At 44.5% G+C, this 13,838-nt stretch overlaps 1 protein-coding gene and 1 non-coding gene across 2 annotated transcripts in view; one reads left to right on the forward strand and one right to left on the reverse strand.

The window, feature by feature from the left end:
- Adgrv1 (adhesion G protein-coupled receptor V1) overlaps positions 1-13,838 on the reverse strand; it is a 535,418-nt gene that overhangs the window by 265,679 nt on the left and 255,901 nt on the right. The window lies entirely within an intron of this gene.
- On the forward strand, positions 1,179-1,311 carry LOC123454934. Its single transcript, XR_006633578.1, has one exon. It is a non-coding gene; the product is annotated as a small nucleolar RNA SNORA71 (small nucleolar RNA).

A 13,838-nucleotide genomic window follows, 5' to 3' on the forward strand; every position in this document is an offset into this window, starting at 1 on the left:
TTAATTAATGTTTTTAATTAATGAGTTTTGTACTCAGTGAATTCAGTCAAGTTGGTACCATTGTTGGGCTCGTCCATGTCCTACTCCCTCCCCCTTGGCCCCTCCTTGTTGAGGTGTATGGGTCGTGCATTGTGGAGTTAGCCCACAGTTATGGGTAGGAGAAATGTCTCTGCATATCCTGACCCAACGTGTGGCTCTGACATTCTTCCCACTCCCTCTTGCGCAAACTCTCCCTGAGCCATGTTGGTTCATTTTGGGTCTGCTTCAGTGATGAGGTGTTGGGGGCCTCTGTGTCTCTGGATATCTGATTTGGTAGGAGTTGAGTGTTCTCTGTGTCAATCTCCTTCACCCTTGTGCTGGTACCCGGTTCACCAAGAAAACAGCACCCTTGTTTGTTTCGCCAATTATTCTTAGTTTCAGCCAGGGCCCTTTTGAGGTATGTGGGGGTGATTCTCTCCTTAGTCCATTGAATTAATTTATCATGAGTAATCAAAATAATTATACATTCCAACAAATTGCATAGATATGCTATGACAAGACTTCCAGTTCACCTTCCAAACACTTTGGAACCCCCCACCTTGCTCACCAGTCCAGCTGAAGTTCCCACCCTGTGGCACCAGCATGCCGAACTTTCCACAGCTGCTAGACCTCTGCTCTTGCTTTTTTCTCTGCCTATGTTTGAGCCCGAGGTCTTGGCAGGTCTTTCTTCTGCGTTTAGATTACCTTCATCACAGCACCTCTGTGAATTTCCACAGTTACTCTCAACGTGACTTTCACTGCAACACTTGCCAATATTTCAAGTATGTATGTGCACCCCCTCAGCTCTGTCTCAAATGCTAGCTTACTCCCAGAATGCAGAAAATATGCACTTCTTAATATATTTTCATTTATTTATTTGCAAGGACAGACAGAGGGGGGATGGGCACACCAGGGCCTCTTGCCATTGCACATGAACTCCAGATGTGTGCACTGCTTTGTGTATCTGGCCTCACGAGGGTGCTGGGGAGCAAAACCCAGGCCATCTGGCTTTGCAATCAAGCACTGAGCCATCTCTCTGGCCCCAAACTTGCTCTTTTTAATTCACCCTTAGGAATATGGTTTCTTGATCAATATTGGAAAGTTAATCAATAGTAACAAACTTAATGTGTGATTAGCATGGTCTATTAAGAGCATCTTGCATCTGCATCCAAAAGTGACCCTGGGCTACTCATGGCCTGGTCATGAAGAGTGCGGGGAGACGGTGCTGACAGTGTTCCCCTGGGGTTTGGAAGATCCACTCCTGCCCTTGCCAATCCTTGGATGTTTCCCACGGCTCCTCCTACCCACCTTTACACACGTGTGGTAAGAGTGGATCGGGCTCCACATTCATTCTTAGAAACAGATAACCCCGTGCCCGGTGCTCTGCCATCTGACATGCCCAAGAGAGGATCGACTTCAGTGAAGTCAGGGAACTCACCATTGGGGAAGCCAGTGACCGCCATCACAGCAGCATCTAAAGATGAGACACTTCAGCTCGGGAAGCAAATCGTCCCGAGGTATCACTGCGCTGTTCTCTCAACAGCGGACACGTGCTACCCCTCCCGGCACCCCACACCACCTCCACAACTCACTAAAAGGAAGCTCATTACATACATGGGCTTTGGGTGCAGTAAAAATTATATTTATACAAATCCGCGGGGAGTCCTAAGATTTTCTAAAGAGCTCAGCAGCAGCAGAAGTGGGGGGGGGGTACAGGAGTGAAAATAGTAACACAGTGAATAAGATTTAGGAGCTTGAAGAAGGTTTGAGAATGACAGAAAGCAGTACCAAAACTTAAGTTGTGGGACCCGCTCTCTACCTTGAGAACGGCGCGTGCTGGAGGGTGGTCCACGACGAGCTCACTGCCAGACGTGTTTTGGTGCTGTGCTCAAGTTGGTTTTCATTGTTTGCATTTGGAGGCTTATTTTGAGTCCCATTCTTCCTTACTGTTAAGTCGTGAGATCTATCAATATTTTCAGTCCATATTAGAGTTCAGTTCTAAGCTCTAGTATCACTTTTCTGAGATCTTTTTAAAGTATGCTGAATGATATGTGGGATTTATTTTTATACCAAATCTACCTCTTGACATGTCCCCATACCAGGTTTTAAAGCCATGTTAATTTTCAAAATATATTTATACCTAGAATACTGTTAATATATGTTACCTAAATAGTAAATTAACTTGTCAATCCACAGGAGTAAAAAAAAAAAAAACATGCCCTTTTGAGCCAAGGTCTTCTTGTATAGTCCAGGCTGTCCCCTAACTCAAGGTCTTTGTGCTTCAGTGCTTGGAATACAGGCATAGGCCACTACTCCTGGGCCCTGATAAAGGAATCTTACAAAAATCAGGTTCAGATTCTTTTATACAAGAAGGTTTGATAAAAGTCACACAGTAAAACTGGAAAGATGGCTGAGCAGTTAAGGTGTTTGCCTACAAAGCCAAAGGACCCAGGTTCAATTCCTCAGGACCCATGTTAGCCAGATGCACAAGGGGGTACAAACATCTAGAGTTCGTTTGTAGTGGCTGGAGGCCCTGGCATGCCCATTCTCCGACCCCCCCGACTCTCTTTCTCTTTCTCTCTCTCCCCCTCTCCCTCTTTCTCTGTCAAATAAATAAATAAATTTTGTTGAAGTCACACAGTAATTAAGTATGTACTAAAAGAGAAATTCAGAAGGTGGAGACCCACCAAATTTAACAAAATACTTTGATATAGTGTTCAGCAAAAAATACAGGATTATTTTCAACTGCTGGTAGAAAACTATTAGACAAATATGTGCTCAGAAGGATTTATTTACCTTATTGTAAAACTGCTGTATAATCAGCTCAAAAATTATAGGCAAATAGATCCTGCTAGGATGGATTTTATTTTTAATATTTATTCATTCACTTATTCGTTCATTTATGAGAGAGAAGAAGGAGAGAGAGAATGGCATGCCAGGGCCTCCTGCCTCTTAAACAAACTGCAGATGCCATGCGCCACTTTGTACTTCTGGCTTTACACGGGTATTGAGGACTGCACCCAGCTCATCAGGCTTTGAAAGCAAGCACCTTCAACTGCTGAACCATCTCTGCAGCCTTCAGGTTCATTTTACAGGCTAACTATGCAGGAATAATATCCACCAGATACAGGCAAACATATCACAGTAAGCACTCTTCACTGTAGTCACGATGACCCCCACTTCCTGGAAAGATCCTATCACCCTCATTTTCTGTGGACCATCGTACTCTGATAAGCGGAACCTGGAGACGGGTTGGAAGACTAAGTCGTGCAGCAAGATACTGCTCACATTCATTTTCCTTCATAAGCATCCACTCTGGGGAAGGGCATAATGTCATGGTTTACAATCTCATAGAAAGGACAAGAGACAAGAACCTTCTGACAGCAGTGTCAACCAAGAATCTAAGCCTTTAACCAATGGTCACGTGAGGAAGCCATCTTGGAAACGGAATTTCTAGCACAATCAAGCATTTATGTACCTGAGGCCCTCATTGGAAGAACTGCAAAGTCATGAGAAAGAGTAGGCCAGAATCACCCTCCAAGCCACTCCTGAACTTCACGGTCTAAAATTCTGACAGGCAGTAAATATTCATTAAGTTGCTGACAGGTGGTAGAATTTCTCATGCAGCAGTAGGTGATGAACACACACATCCTCTTGCAATCTATCTGTTTCTGTTAATGTCTTAACCACAGCTAACATCCACTGGGGTATCTCTGATTAAAGTTATGATTTAAGTTAAGTATGCTTTGAACATTTCTGAAGAATATGAAGAAGCATGAATCACATGGGATTAATATATCTCTTTTAAAAACTGGGTTAGAATTTTCACGTGCTATATTAATATACCTAAACAAAAAAGTGAGTTTCCTTAAGTTGAGTTGCATTCCCAGTAATACAGACATTTGTTTGGAATTAAATATGTTACTTGATAATTCCCAAAAAGCCAATTTAAAGAGTTTCAGCTTCACTTTCTTTTGAAGGTCTTTTTTTAAATATTTTACTTAATTTTTTAATGTTTTGTTGATTTTTATTTTATTTATTTAGTTAGTTGAGAGCAACAGAGAGAGAAAGAGACAGATAGAGAGAGGGAGAATAGGTGTGCCAGGGCCTCCAGCCACTGCAAACGAACTCCAGATGCGTGTGCCCCCTTGTGCATCTGGCAAACGTGGGTCCTGGGGAATCAAGCCTTGAACCAGGGCCTGTAGGCTTCACAGACAAGTGCTTAACCACTAAGCCATCTCTCCAGCCCAATATTTTACTTATTTATTTGCAAGCAGGGAGAGAGAGAGAAAGAGAGAGAGAGAGAATACGCATGCCAGGACCTCCAGCTGCTGCAAACAAAGTCTAGATGCATGCATCACTTTGTGCATCTGACTTTACATTAGGATTTTCAGGCAAGCAAGCACCTTAACCGCAAAGCCAACTCTCCAGTCCTAACAGTCTGTTATATGTAGTGTTTCTGGACGAGTGGGGGGAGGGGTTGCATATATGTCACCACACACATAGAGAGGCAAGGCGGAAAACTTTCAAGTTGGTTTTCACCTTCCACCTTGTTTGGGGGCAGGGTCTTGTTGCTGTTCACTGCTCCATTCACAAGGTCCCAGGATATCCTCCCATCCCTGCAGACGCCTGTTATGGGTTTTTGATTTTATGTGAAGTCTGGGAGTCAGAACTTAGGTACTCAGAGTTACCTGGTGTGGTGGTTTGATTCAGGTATTCCCCCATAAACTTAGGTGTTTTGACTGCTAGGTCCCAGCTGATGGCAATTTGGAAATTAAAGCCTCCTGGAGGGAGTGTCCTGTTGGGGGCACACTGATGGGTGTTATAGCCAGTTTCCCCTTGCCAGCGTTTGGCACATTCTCCTGTTGCTATTGTCCACCTGATGTTGGCCAGAGGGTGATGTCCACCCTCTGCTCATGCCATCTTTTTCCCCTGCCATCATGGAGCTTTCCCTCAACCGTGTAAGCCAAAATTAACCTCTTTTTGCCCCACAAGCTGTTCTTGGTTGGGCGATTTCTACCAGCAATGCGAACCTGACTGCAACACCTGGCAAAGGCTTTAACCACTGAGACATCTCCAAGCCCTCAACTTCACTTTTAGTTAGGGAATAAAAATTAAAATAACACAGAGGTATTCTATTACACATCACAAATGAAAGTAATTAACAGTCTACTAATATAAACTGTTGGAGAAGGTGAGGAGAAACAGGAATTCATATAAGACTGTTAAAAATCTAAGCTGGGCAGGGCGTGGTGGTACATGCTTTTAATCCCAGCACTTGGCAGCCAGAGGTAGGAGGATCCTGAGTTCAAGGCCACCCTGAGACTACACAGTGAATTTCAGGTCAGCCTGAACTACAGTGAAACCCTACCTTGGAAAAAAAAAAAGAATCTGGTACAGTATCTTTATTTATTTATTTTTTTTTAGGCAAGCCCAAAAGAGTGGCCTTTTTTATGAGAGAAAGTGAGAGCAAGAGCGAGTGAAAGAGACTGAGAAAAAATTGGCACACGGGGGCCTCCAGCCAATACAACCAAACTCCAGATGTGTGTGCTACCTTGGACACGTGTGCAACCTTGCATGCTTGCATCACCTTGTGTTTCTGGCTTACGTAGGATCTGGGGAGGTGAACATGGGTCCTTAAACTTCTCAGACAAGTGCTTTAACTGCTGGGCTACTTCTCCAGCCCTATAGTATCTTCAGAGATCAAATTTTAATGAAACTGAAGACATCCTATTCTATGGTCCAGAAACTGCCCTTCTCAGTATCCATTCATGTAAAAGTGTCCCTTGCTTAGGGTAGACATGCATGTGGGTCATATTAACAAGTATTATTCTGAGGCCTTCATATTTACTGTTACACTCAGAAACCATTCATTTCCTATACAAACATCCCATTTTATATCTGGGCAAACTGAGGTACAAAAGCTTATACTTTGTCAAACACTCATAACTAATAGTGGGGAAACCATAAATACAAACAACCCAGTTCTGGGCTATCTGTTAGTGAATGCCTGGTTGGCAGGAGCACTGTGTATAAAATCATAAGGTTGGAAGTCTTATCAGTACTATACGGAACAAACATGGCATAACATATGTAAGAGAGCAGAGTAACACAGCCTTTTAAATATATACAAAGGACCTGCCAATGTCAGTTTGTGTGCATTTCAGAAAGCTAACTGGGAATGGGAAGGTAGAAAGATTATATGATATTAAAAGTTACTTTCAAATTGATTACCAGTAGCTAAAATACTAAACCAGTCATAGGCTACATTAACAAGGATATGAAGAGCAAGGAGAAAGATCATTTTTCTCTCCTAAGGTTAAGAATTAATGACATTTAAAAGAGTGGATAAGCCGGGCGTGGTGGCGCACACCTTTAATCCCAGCACTCGGGAGGCAGAGGTAGGAGGATCACCACGAGTTCAAGGACACCCTGAGACTCCATAGTGAATTCCAGGTCAGCCTGGACCTGAGTGAAACCCTACCTTGAAAAAGCCTTAAAAAAAAAAAAAAGAGTGGATAAAGAAGCTGGGCATGCTGGCACACATCTTTAATCCCAGCACTTGGGAGGCAGGGGTAGGAGGACTGCCATGAGTTCAAGGCCACCCTGAGACTACATAGTGAGTCCCAGGTCAGTTTGGACTAGAGCATAACCCTATCTCACCCCCCCCCCAAAAAAAGAGCAGATCATACTGTACACTCGAGACAAATCAACTAGACTGAGTTACTGAGTTTAGGAGTGGGCACTAGAACAGGTAATTTTATAGCTGCAAGATACATGTATGCTCTCAAAGACGAGGATAAATCTGTATAAATGAAGGAGAGTATAACAGCCCACACATCTCTCTCTTTCTCCTACTTGTCCCATTAAAAGTGTGTTTGTGGGCTAGAGAGATGGTTTAGTGGTTAAGCACTTGCCTGTGAAGCCTAAGGACCCCGGTTTGAGGCTCGATTCCCCAGAACCCATGTTAGCCCAATGCACAAGGGGGTGCACGTGTCTGGAGTTCGTTTACAGTGCTGGAGGCCCTAACACACCCATTCTCTCTCTCTCTCTCTCTGTCACTCTCAAATAAATAAATAAAAATTAACAAAAATTTAAAAAATAAAAAGTGTGTTTGTGTACACTTCTGATGGGCATATATTTTGACTAAGGAGAAGTGTTATACTAAATATTAACAAATAGTAGCACACTTTACTTAGCTTTGTATATATTAGATATTAATCTGTTGAGTGCAAGGAAGGTTGTTATTAACACCAAATAGTACTCTAAAACAATGTTCATTGCAAAATATGTAATAGTTTAAAAATCTGACTATTTTTACATAACTGAAAAAGTGAAAAATGTTGAGAAAATAAAATGGAACAGTTGCTATACTATAATGTCTTGAAGGCCAAGGTATTTCCCTGCTACTGAAGTAGACCGTCAATAGAAAGGTACTCTGTTAATATACACTGGAAGCATGTTTAAGTACTGAATAGCAGCAGTAGAAAGTAAGGGCACCTCGTTGTTCCTCATCGTTCCACATAGGTCTTCTTCATGTAGTGAACAAGGGAGCACATGCTGATGCCAGTTCCTTGAGGCCACCAGCCACCACAGAGTAGGGTGTTACTTCTCGTTGAGAACAATTAATGTATTTTAAGTCTCTGTTGTGAAAAGACATCTAAAAAGGGCAAATCTCTGAAAGACAGAGGTTAATGTAGGTCCCAACACACATGGTTAAATGTTAGTTTTCACAGAAACTTAATGAACAAACAAGTTGGGAGAATACTAAGTGTTAATTACTCTTAATCTCAGCTGTTGAAGAAAAGCTTTAGATTAGGTGTGGCCACTCCATTGGAAGACTTGTTGGCGCTCTGGTGGAGGCCTTGCTATGATCTCTCTCCAACACTGGACACACCTTGTCCAAAAGGCAAGTGACTCATATGAGGCTACAATCCAAGATGTGATATTCAGCATTTAACATGCTAATGATATCCCAGATGAAGGCACAGCTTTTACTATGAGAATAACAGTGGTCAGAAGATTAAACACAATGGCTTCTATATTTCACTTAAGTTTTGTGAGAATAGTAAAAACACAGCAAAAAGAGTGTCAAGTGAGGTAATGAGGCCAAAGGCCACAAAGTGGTTGTGAAATGTGTGCCAACATCAATAAATATTTCTCAATATTTGTACCACTTAACCAACATCAGCCAAGCATAGGAGGTGAAAATGGCAATGTAGAGAAGAGAAGAAGGCACCAACACAGAATGAGAAGCAAACCTGCACACAATGGTAAAGCTACCAAGCAACACATGACACTGAACACATGATAGCAACTTGTTCATTTCTGATGACCAGAGGACAAGGAGAGCTATTCTCCAAAGTCCATACCATATTTATTCAGGTTTTCACATAGCAGTCCAGATTGTAATAAGGATATGCATGTTAAATACTTTTCCCTGCCACATATTTGATTATTTATTTTAATGCAAGTTTGTGAATACTTATGTCTCAATGATGCAAAAGGAAATGCACTGTAAAAGGTCGTATTAGTCATGAGGCAGAAATCCAAACCAATAACATTAACAATGAAACAATGTTACCAAAGAGTAATATGGGAATCCTACAAAAGCATGATAGAGGAAGGATGGCATAAAGTTATGCTGAATATTACAACTTGGCATTGTTTATATACAAGTTTCAGCATTAAAAACGTTGTTCTTAAAAGTCTTATCCAAATTCCATTTCTCATGTAATGTTTCTTGGCCTTGCATTGAAGACAAACAGTAAGACAGAGACATGAATTCATTCTTTTTGTTAAAATTCTTATTTATTAACAAATAATTCATTTATTTATATATTTATTTGAGAGACAGAGAATGAGCATGACAAGGCCTCCAGCCACTGCAAATGAATTCCAGAAGCATGCGCCACCTTGTGCATCTGCCTTACAAGGGTCCTGGGGAATCAAACCAAGGTCCTTTGACTTTACAGGCAAGCACCTTAACCACTAAGCCATCTCTCCAGCTCCTTAGTTCATTCTTTTATGAATATCCGTTCAGTGCTTATCATCAGCCAAATGCTGGTGTAGGCAATGATGGCACCACAGTGATAAAAATGTCTTTAGGTAAGACCCTATTACTGAAGACTCCACATACTTGGGCTGCAAGGCCACTGAGAAATCCTGCTGGAACTGACCTGATAACCTCCTCCATGTAGACCACCTGACAGAAAGCTAGAAGAAGCCATTCCACATGCAGTTCAATGAGAGAAAGAGATACCACCAGTGAAGATACTCAACAGCAGACACTGCAAGCCTTATAATTGGCCAGCCAGGCCAAATGAGCCAACAGGTGCGATAGTGGCACGTCTGTTATCAGGGAAACCAACTGCCCTCTAATTGGACTGGAGGCCCGCTCCATGGGAAGTGAATACATCCCTGATACTGAAAACTTAAAATAGGGGTAGTCATGAGCCATAGAGGTGTAACACCTGCTGATGTCTGGATAAGTGTATATACTATGCTTATCAAATTGCCCAGTAAGCACTTCTCTTAATATTCATACCCTTATATTAATGCTACTCTCACTTTGGGTAGAGAATCTTCTCTTTTCAGATGGCAGTGACCTTGGGATGATTCAGAAGGTATCATGGTGCTGGAAGAAAGAGACTAGAGTACCAAGTAACATCTTGAGCACACTTCCAAGGCTCAGGGTCTAATGCGGAAGAGGAGGCGGAAAGAAGGTAAGAGCCAAAGGAAGGGTAGGACTCCATACAACATGCTCCCTCCAGACATAAAATGGCCTCAATATCCATGACCTCAGAGTGCCTGACACTACCTACACAAGACCATCGTAAGAGGAGAGAAAGATCATGACATCAAAATAAAAGAGACTTATTGAGATGGGGAGGAAATATGGTGGAGAATGGAATTTCAAAGGGGAAGAGTGGGGGAGTTATTACCATGGGATATTTTTTATAATCATGAAAATTGTTCTTAAAAATTGAGAAAAAATAAAATAAGATTGGAAAAAAATGTCTTTACTCCATGCCCTCATGGTGCGTGCAGTCTCAGGAGGGAAAAAGACATGCAAACTTTGACATGATGAGTACTGTTGGAGAGAAGACAACATCTGTGTGAACACCATGTGAGGAATGTAGGAGAGGAGACAGCATCCATGTGAATACTGTGTGAGGAATGTAGGAGAGGAGACGGCATCCGTGTGAATACCATGTGATGAATGTAGGAGAGGAGACAGCATCCGTGTGAATACCGTGTGAGGAATGTAGGAGAGGAGACAGCATCCGTGTGAGTACCGTGTGATGAATGTAGGAGAGGAGACAGCATCTGTGTGAATACTGTGTGATGAATGTAGGAGAGGAGACAGCATCCGTGTGAATACCGTGTGATGAATGTAGGAGAGGAGACAGCATCCGTGTGAATAGTGTGTGAGGAATGTAGGAGAGGAGACGGCATCCGTGTGAGCACCGTGTGAGTACTGTGGAGAGGAGAGAGCATCCATGTGAGCACCGTGTGAGGAATGTAGGAGAGGAGACAGCATCCGTGTGAATACCGTGTGAGGAATGTAGGAGAGGAGACAGCATCCGTGTGAATACTGTGTGAAGAATGTAGGAGAGGAGACGGCATCTGGGTGCGCACCGTGTGAGGAATGTAGGAGAGGAGACGGCATCTGTGTGAGCACCGTGTGAGGAATGTAGGAGAGGCGACGGCATCCGTGTGAATACTGTGTGATGAATGTAGGAGAGGAGACAGCATCCGTGTGAATACTGTGATGAATGTAGGAGAGGCGACGGCATCCGTGTGAATACTGTGTGATGAATGTAGGAGAGGAGACAGCATCCGTGTGAATACTGTGATGAATGTAGGAGAGGAGACGGCATCCATGTGAATACTGTGTGAGGAATGTAGGAGAGGAGACAGCATCCATGTGAATACTGTGTGATGAATGTAGGAGAGGAGACAGCATCCGTATGAATACCGTGTGAGGAATGTAGGAGACAGCATCCGTGTGAATACCGTGTGATGAATGTAGGAGAGGAGACGGCAACCGTGTGAGCACCGTGTGATGAATGTAGGAGAGGAGACGGCATCTGTGTGAGCACCGTGTGAGGAATGTAGGAGAGGAGACGGCATCCGTGTGAGCACCGTGTGAGGAATGTAGGAGAGGAGACGGCATCCGTGTGAGCACCGTGTGAGGAATGTAGGAGAGGAGACGGCATCCGTGTGAGCACCGTGTGAGGAATGTAGGAGAGGAGACGGCATCCGTGTGAGCACCGTGTGAGGTATGTAGGAGAGGAGACGGCATCCGTGTGAGCACCGTGTGAGGTATGTAGGAGAGGAGACGGCATCCGTGTGAGCACCGTGTGAGGAATGTAGGAGAGGAGACGGCATCCGTGTGAATACCGTGTGAGGAATGTAGGAGAGGAGACGGCATCCGTGTGAGCACCGTGTGAGGAATGTAGGAGAGGAGACGGCATCCGTGTGAGCACCGTGTGAGGAATGTAGGAGAGGAGACGGCATCCGTGTGAGCACCGTGTGAGGAAGGTAGATGAGGAGACGGCATCTGGGTGAATACTGTGTGAGGAATGTAGGAGAGGAGACGGCGTCCATGTGAATACTGTGTGAGGAATGTAGGAGAGGAGACGGCATCCGTGTGAGCACCGTGTGAGGAATGTAGGAGAGGAGACGGCATCCGTGTGAGCACCGTGTGAGGAAGGTAGATGAGGAGACGGCATCTGGGTGAATACTGTGTGAGGAATGTAGGAGAGGAGACGGCATCCGTGTGAATACTGTGTGAGGAATGTAGGAGAGGAGACGGCATCCGTGTGAGCACCGTGTGAGGAATGTAGGAGAGGAGACAGCATCCATGTGAATACTGTGTGAGGAATGTAGGAGAGGAGACGGCATCCGTGTGAGCACCGTGTGAGGAATGTAGGAGAGGAGACGGCATCCGTGTGAATACCGTGTGAGGAATGTAGGAGAGGAGACGGCATCCGTGTGAATACCGTGTGAGGAATGTAGGAGAGGAGACGGCATCCGTGTGAATACTGTGTGATGAATGTAGGAGAGGAGACAGCATCCGTGTGAACACCGTGTGAGTACTGTGGAGAGGAGACAGCATCCGTGTGAGCACCGTGTGAGTACTGTGGAGAGGAGACAGCATCCGTGTGAATACTGTGTGAGGAATGTAGGAGAGGAGACGGCATCCGTGTGAGCACCGTGTAAGGAATGTAGGAGAGGAGATAGCATCCGTGTGAATACTGTGTGAGGAATGTAGGAGAGGAGACAGCATCCGTGTTAACACCGTGTGAGGAATGTAGGAGAGGAGACGGCATCCGTGTGAGCACCGTGTGAGGAATGTAGGAGAGGAGACGGCATCCGTGTGAATACCGTGTGAAGAATGTAGGAGAGGAGACGGCATCTGGGTGAGCACCATGTGAGGAATGTAGGAGAGGAGACGGCATCCGTGTGAGCACCATGTGAGTAATGTAGGAGAGGAGACGGCATCCGTGTGAGCACCGTGTGAGGAATGTAGGAGAGGAGACGGCATCCGTGTGAGCACCGTGTGAGGAATGTAGGAGAGGAGACAGCATCTGTATGAGCACCGTGTGAGGAATGTAGGAGAGGAGACGGCGTCCATGTGAATACCGTGTGAGGAATGTAGGAGAGGAGACAGCATCCGTGTGAGCACCGTGTGAGGAATGTAGGAGAGGAGACGGCATCCGTGTGAGCACCGTGTGAGGAATGTAGGAGAGGAGACGGCATCCGTGTGAATACCGTGTGAGGAATGTAGGAGAGGAGACGGCATCCGTGTGAGCACCATGTGAGGAATGTAGGAGAGGAGACGGCATCCGTGTGAGCACCGTGTGAGGAATGTAGGAGAGGAGACGGCATCCGTGTGAGCACCGTGTGAGGAATGTAGGAGAGGAGACGGCATCCGTGTGAGCACCGTGTGAGGAATGTAGGAGAGGAGACGGCATCCGTGTGAGCACCGTGTGAGGAATGTAGGAGAGGAGACGGCATCTGGGTGAGCACTCTGTGCCGGAACGGTGGGAGGATTGAGCCGAGTGGGCGTCTATAGCACCAGCCTGATCCTCCAAGAGAAAGAAGGATCACACAACATAAGGAGCCACAGGCGAGTGGACATCAGCCACCAAAGATCCCAAGTTGGGGCACTTCAGGGAACAAAGTTGAGGACAGAATGGCTGGAGCACAATGGAAAAGGGCTAGGGAGGTTCGGCCCACCCAGGACAATGGAAGCTCACCATGCTCAGCCTTACCATGGAGAACGTAGATTTGAACTTGAAGCATGGTGGAGGTATTCAAGGTTTTAAGGAAGGATGTGCATGACATTATTTAAAGATAGCGATGGCTCCTAAACAGAGATTAAACTGGTAGGGAGACATGAGGCAAGCAGACCTACAGGAGCCTATTTCAGTGGTCTTATGTGATATGTGACAGATTGGACAAAAAAAAACAGTAGATGAACTTGGGATGAGGAGAATAAAGTCATGATATTATGTAGAGGGAAAGTGAACAAAACTTATAGGTCAACCACGTAATTTGGATATATGCAGAGGGGAGAATGAATAATGCTTAAGAGACTGTGAATAATGGCTCCAATTACTGAGCCATGAAAGACTCTGTGTAAAATCATGTGAAGTTTGAGATACATGTGAAACATCTTAAAGGAGCTCTCAAGTCACAAGAAAGTATATAGGACTAGAGCTTCAAAGAGTGACATGCCATGAAGCTATAAATTTGCAAGTCACAGAATATACAAAAATAGTTCAAGCTTAACACTATGGGTAATGATG

The sequence above is a fragment of the Jaculus jaculus genome, chromosome 14 (assembly GCF_020740685.1).
Source record: "Jaculus jaculus isolate mJacJac1 chromosome 14, mJacJac1.mat.Y.cur, whole genome shotgun sequence".
NCBI classification, from domain to species: domain Eukaryota; kingdom Metazoa; phylum Chordata; class Mammalia; order Rodentia; family Dipodidae; genus Jaculus; species Jaculus jaculus.